Source organism: Elephantulus edwardii, unplaced genomic scaffold (genome assembly GCF_000299155.1).
Source record: "Elephantulus edwardii isolate Elephantulus edwardi_28Jun2011 unplaced genomic scaffold, EleEdw1.0 scaffold00729, whole genome shotgun sequence".
Lineage (NCBI taxonomy): Eukaryota > Metazoa > Chordata > Mammalia > Macroscelidea > Macroscelididae > Elephantulus > Elephantulus edwardii.
Genome location: NW_006400479.1, coordinates 40,348 through 46,270, shown reverse-complemented (window position 1 = coordinate 46,270; position 5,923 = coordinate 40,348). Strand labels below are relative to the sequence as shown.

At 39.4% G+C, this 5,923-nt stretch overlaps 2 non-coding genes across 2 annotated transcripts; one reads left to right on the top strand and one right to left on the bottom strand.

Annotated features, from left to right (window-relative positions):
- Nucleotides 1–2,434: 2,434 nt before the first annotated feature.
- Nucleotides 2,435–2,508, top strand: TRNAN-GUU. Its single transcript has one exon. It is a non-coding gene; the product is annotated as a tRNA-Asn (tRNA).
- Nucleotides 2,509–3,287: 779 nt separating this feature from the next.
- Nucleotides 3,288–3,358, bottom strand: TRNAG-CCC. The gene has a single exon. It is a non-coding gene; the product is annotated as a tRNA-Gly (tRNA).
- Between the last annotated feature and the right edge of the window lie 2,565 nt (nt 3,359–5,923).

The window sequence follows — 5,923 nt, the reverse complement described above, 5'->3', positions numbered from 1 at the left end:
TTCCAGCTTCTTTTGGATAATCTTCAGCAGGATTTTGTTTGTCTGTGATATTTTTCAATAATTTTCACAAACTGTTGAACTTTTTTTCCCTTCCTGGATTGGGAATAAATATGGATCTCTTCAGTCAGTTGGCCAGGTAGCTATCTTCCAGATTTCTTGGCACAACCTGGTGAGCATGTCCAGGGTTGTATCTGTTTGTTGAAAGATGTCAATTTGTATGCTGTCAATTCCTGGGGTCTTGTTTTTTATCAATTCCTACAGAGCAGTTTGAACTTCCTCTTTCATCATTATTGTTTCTTGATCATATGTTGTTTCATAAAATCCTTCTGTGTCAGTCAACTCTTTTTGGTACAGTGAAGTCTGTGTACGCCTTCCATCTCTTTTGATATTTCCTGAATCATTCAATATTCTACACATAGCATCATTCCCTCCCATAGTATCTTTAAGCATGCAACTTGAAGCTTGAATTTGTTCTTCAGTTCATTCAATACAAGACATGTCAAGTGAGTTAGTCCCTTTTGATTTTCTGACTTCAGCTCTTTGCACATTTCATTATAATACTTTGTTTTGTCTTCCTGAACTGCCCTTTGAAATCTTCTGTTCATATACTTAACATCCTGATTCTTTCCCTTTGCTTTGACTTCTCGGACTTTTAGTGCAATATTTACAATCTCTTCTGATATCCATCTTGGTCTTCCTCTTCTGTCTTTGTAATGACCTTTTGCATTCTTCATGAATAGTGTTCTTGATATCCTCCTACAGCTCTTCTGGCCTTTGTTCATTAGTTTTCACAGCCTCAAACTTGTTCCTGAGATTGCTTTTTAATTCAGATAATATAGACGGAAGGTTAAACTTTGGTTCTTGTGGCTTTGTTTTCATTTTCATCTGTGCCACAGTCAGCATCTGGTCTGATTTTCACAGCTGATATTGAACTTCTCCAATGATTCCTTCCACAGATGTAATCAATCTGAATCACCATTTAGTGAGGTCCATGTGTAAAGTGTGCTTTTTAAAATAATATGGAGCACTTCATGAATTTGCATGTCATCCTTACACACCATGATAATCTTCTCTGTAACGTTCCAACTTTAATATATGGGCTGCTGAAGCGAGCACACCATTTGTGGTTTTTATAAAAGGTATTCTCTTTTTTTAGATAATTTTTATTTATGTATTTATTCTTTTTATGTGTGTACTGTTAAATTGGATCGGACTGGTACAGGAGGCGATTGTTCCTCCTTCTTCAGCAGAACATCTGGTGGATTTGAACTACGTACCTCTGGGATTGCAGTGCAGTTTCCTGCCACTAGGACACCAAAGCTCACCTATAAAAGGTATTTTCAATGAATAAATCATTGAGTGTGTAAAATTCTTTCTATCTCCAGCCTTATTCCTGTCACTAAGTCCTTATTTTCTGACTATTGAGCCTGTTTCCTTGTTCCTAAGTTTTGCATTCTAGTTACCAGTTATTATTAATGGTTTTGGTGGCATATTCGATCAATTTCCAACTGCAAAAGTTGGTAGAACTCTTTGATTTCCTCCTCTTTGGCTCCGGTTGTGAGTGCATATATTTGAATGACAGTGGTATTAACAAGGCCTTCCTTGTATGCTTATGGATACAAAAACAACCTTTGGTGAGAGACTGAGAATAATGATTACCAAGATAGAAAAAAGGGGAGAGGCTTACTGAAATTGCTGAAAGTTTCATTACTCTGATCTGAGCTTGTCAAAATTCAGTGAGCTGTGCACTAGTGATTTTTGCATGTTGTCCTGTGAAACTGTGTATCACTAATTTATTTGTTATTGGTTGCCATAAAACTAATTCTGACATTTGAGAGTCCACCTGCTGCATACGGTTTTGTTGGCAGAAGTCTTTCCAGAAGCAATTCACCAGCTGCGCAGCTGTTGGGTAGGTTCTCCTCGTGTCAGAATCGACAGCACAGCTAACACCAGCAACCAGGAGCTGGGCTTTTTCTCCCTTTAAAGCCTTCTCGGTTTTCCCCTCCATGTCCTGCAACATAATAAAATCCATTCTCTCCTCCCCAGCACCCAGTTTGTGTCTTACTCCTGGAGGACCCTCTTCTCCTTCATCACCCTTCCCCCACTTCCCCCGCTCCCGCCCCACAGATCCCCATCCAGCAGGGGGCGCTGCAGCGCTGGCGGCGAGCGCAGGCGCAGCACCAATGGCGCGGAGCTCCACACCCTGGAGTCTCCTGAGTCCCTGGCTTCGGGATCAGGCATGAGTCAAAGAGAGCAAAGGCCATTCTAGATCCACCCAAAGCCCAAGTTTCGAAGATGAGCAGTAACAGGGTTCCCTGCCCAGTAAGTCCCGCTCTTTGGAGCCTGTGGGACCCGTGCAATTGTAGGGCAAGTGTGGTGGTTCGTTCTCGTGGATATCAAGTTCTGAATATTTTGTACCCTGTTCAGTCTTCTGGTCTCTGTGGCGCAATTGGTTAGCGCGTTCGGCTGTTAACCGAAAGGTTGGTGGTTCGAGCCTACTCAGGGACGAGGCTTTCCTTTTAAAAGGTAAAACAGAGTTTTTACTTCATTCCTTCTCATTCATAATCAAAACCAAAACTTGGCGTAGTCCCTGGTGAGTTGCACTGATAAACCACAGGCTGTCTTTTGCCTTGGTTCGTATCCAGCAGCTTCGCGAGAGAAATACTCCAGTAAAGACTGGCAATCTCAGAAACCCTATGGAAGGTCATTATGAGCCTGAATGGAGTCAGATGCTCCCACTTGGAGCTACCGAGAACACAGAAGGCTCGAGTCTACCAGCTGCCCGGTGGGAGAAAGAACACCAGCTCCTCCCATGAGATTCACAGCGTCGGAAAAATCACTGGAGGGTGAGCTGCGGGCGATTTCCACTGTACGGCTAGGAGAACTCGGAACTCAGTGCTGTTTGAAAAGAAAATCATCATTATCACTCTCCCGAATGAGTTATTATTATTTTTTAATAAAAAATAGTAATTATTAATTTCTTTAACCGAGTGTCTACAATTGTTATTGTTTTGTACTGTGAATCACGACCGACTTCAGTAGGTTTTAAAGGCTGTAAATCGTGTGGGGAGAGATTGTCCTTCTGTCTCCTGTGGAGCAGCTGGTGGATTCAAACACAGAAACATCGCTTTTGAGTTAGCCGCTGCTTTACAGCCTTTGTTGTTTTTAGGTGCCTTCCAGTTGACTAGGACTAAGACTCTACAGACTTACACCACCAGAATTCCCTGTAGGGACATGGTAGGAAGAAGACCTTAAAACCAAAAGAAAACTCAGCTACAGCATAAAACTGCACTGGCCGAGAATTGAACCCGGGTCTCTCACATGGGAGGCGAGAATTCTACCACTGAACCACCAATGCTGACAAATGACTATAATACAAGAAAAATCATAGGAAAGGATCCTAGTACCAGAGTCACAGGGAGGCTGGAGGTGAGGCCTGGGAAGGAGTTTCCAAATGGGTTTCAGAGGTTGTTTTCGGAAGACAGGCACCCAAAGGTAAGACTTTATAAAGAAGACTTCCTTTAGTCAACAGAATAAAACAAAGAGATGCCATTAAATCAAAACATTACAAGATCAAAGTAAAATGTTTTGTTAGCTTAAACTGCAACTGTGTATCAAACACCCTCTCACCTAACCTCTCCACCTCTAGGTAGAAAACATAAGAAATTTTCCCAAGTCCCTAGTTTATGTCCATAAATCTTCTGTTAATCTGTTACCTTAGTAAATCTTAACAGGTTACCTAATTTGTCAGATTGTTGTTATGTCCCTTTGAATCATAACTGACATACAGCTCACCCTCCAGGGGGTTTTTAGAAACAGTAACTGAGCAGCTGATGTATGCCTTCATATTGGCAGCAAAGCTCCTCCCTACAGAAGGAGTAGACCATTTTAAATACTGATGACTCAATCATGAGTGAATGAAAATTCAATTTTTCTGTAAACTTTAATTACAATTAAAATTTTTAAAAAGGAAATACTGATGACTGAAATGTGAACATACTGGCCCTTTGATGAAACTTAAATCCATAGATCTTTCCTCCTATCCCCATTTCCCTGGAAAATTAAACAGGAGAAAAGAACCTGGAAAAACTTCTACCAGTTGGCACCAAGAGCCCTTATGAATTTTTTTAAAGACAGAAGCTCCAGATATATTATTATGCTTTTCCTACTAAGTATCCTAGCTACCTCAAAGCTGAAATAAACTTGAGGCCAACATATTCACCTCAGAATCACAGATGCTGAAATTCATTGCTCCAGTAAGTTTGATATCAAGATCATCTACTACTCTCTACCTCAGCCCTAGGGCATTGCCCTGAGTGCTTTAATAATATATCCTAAACTCATCACACCCCTGCCTGGTACATGGACTATGAGTAATCTCCATCCTGTTAACCAAGCTGGATCTTACCATCCTCTTTAATGGTTTTTATTCTTCTTTGAATAAATACCTTCAGAACATAAGAATTTACTCCTAATTGTCTTAAGAAATATTTCTTTGGTTTCTTCAATGTTTCATAAGCTGAATTCTACTCTATTAATGAATTTATGTAATTTGAAAATACTTGTATAGCAAATATTAATTTCATGTGTGACAAATTACCCAGTAAACAATATTTTTCTTTAAGGTATTCCTACAAGAATAAATAAAAATTGTTAAAACTGAATGGACACAATGTAAACTACTTTGTTAAAACATCAGTAGAGCAGAGAAAAACACCCCAAAGACATAAATGTGTGTTATTTTAAGCCTGTATAATGAACAAAATAAATAGGTCATCAACAGAGAGGAAAACTTTTATTAACGAGTGCTAAACCAAAGGTTTAAAGTATCTTAATCCACTCTTTTAACTTAAACCTTATCTTTAGTTATAAAACTTTCCATGAAATTTAGTTATTTTATTTTTCAATCAAATACTAGTTTCCCCTCCTTTTACCAACATGTCTAAAAGGGGAAAACATAAGTGCAAATTCTGGGTTAATCTTTCATAACAGAAGTCCTGAAATGTATTTTATTAGATGCTATTGAGTCAGGTAAGGCCCATGGTGACCCAATGAACAGCTCTACACCTTGCCTATTCTGCACCATCTTCATGATCTCTGAAATGCAGAGCCCAGTGTTATAGTCACTGTGTTGATCCATCTCATTGAAGGTCTTCCTCTCTTTCTCTGACCCTCGACTTTTCCAAGCAGGATGCATTTTTGCCCCTTGGGTTAGTCCCTCCCTGATAACATGTCCAAAGTATGGGAGACCAAGTTCCACCAACTTTGCCTCTATGGAGTGCCCTGGGTACAATTCTTCCAAGATTTATTTGCTTATTCGTTTGTCAGTCCTTGGGATTTTAATAACTTTTTTACAACACCACAATTCAAAGTCATCAATTCTGTCATCCTTATTTGTTGTCCAATTTTCAGATGCATAGGAAGTAATTGAAACTACTATGGCTTGGATCAGGTGCACGATAGCCTTTAAAAATACATATTGTTGTGCTGCTTCTGCAGCACATATACTTAAAAAAACACTAAAACAAACAAGCAAAACAAAAAAAAACCCAACACAAAACATTATTACCCTTTAGCACTTTTGAGAGATCCTTGACACAAGATATTTTTTCCTTCTTTATTTATTAATTTCAGTGAACATTTACAGAGATTTTTTAATTTTCATTCATTCATTGTTGCATTTTTCTCCCCGCCACCCCACCCCCACCCCCAGTTCACTCTTCTCCTTGAAAAGCAAAAGAAAAAACTCCCTCATTGGTATACAATCCCCCTGCAGCACCCCCAAGTATACTGCACTCTGCAACTCTCATTCCGAACTCATGATAATCATAATGCCCTAAAACACGTTACTTTTAAACTGTTCTCTTCCTCATCGGCTTCAATGCAGTATACATAATTTATCCAGTTTTTCTCAGTCTTACCC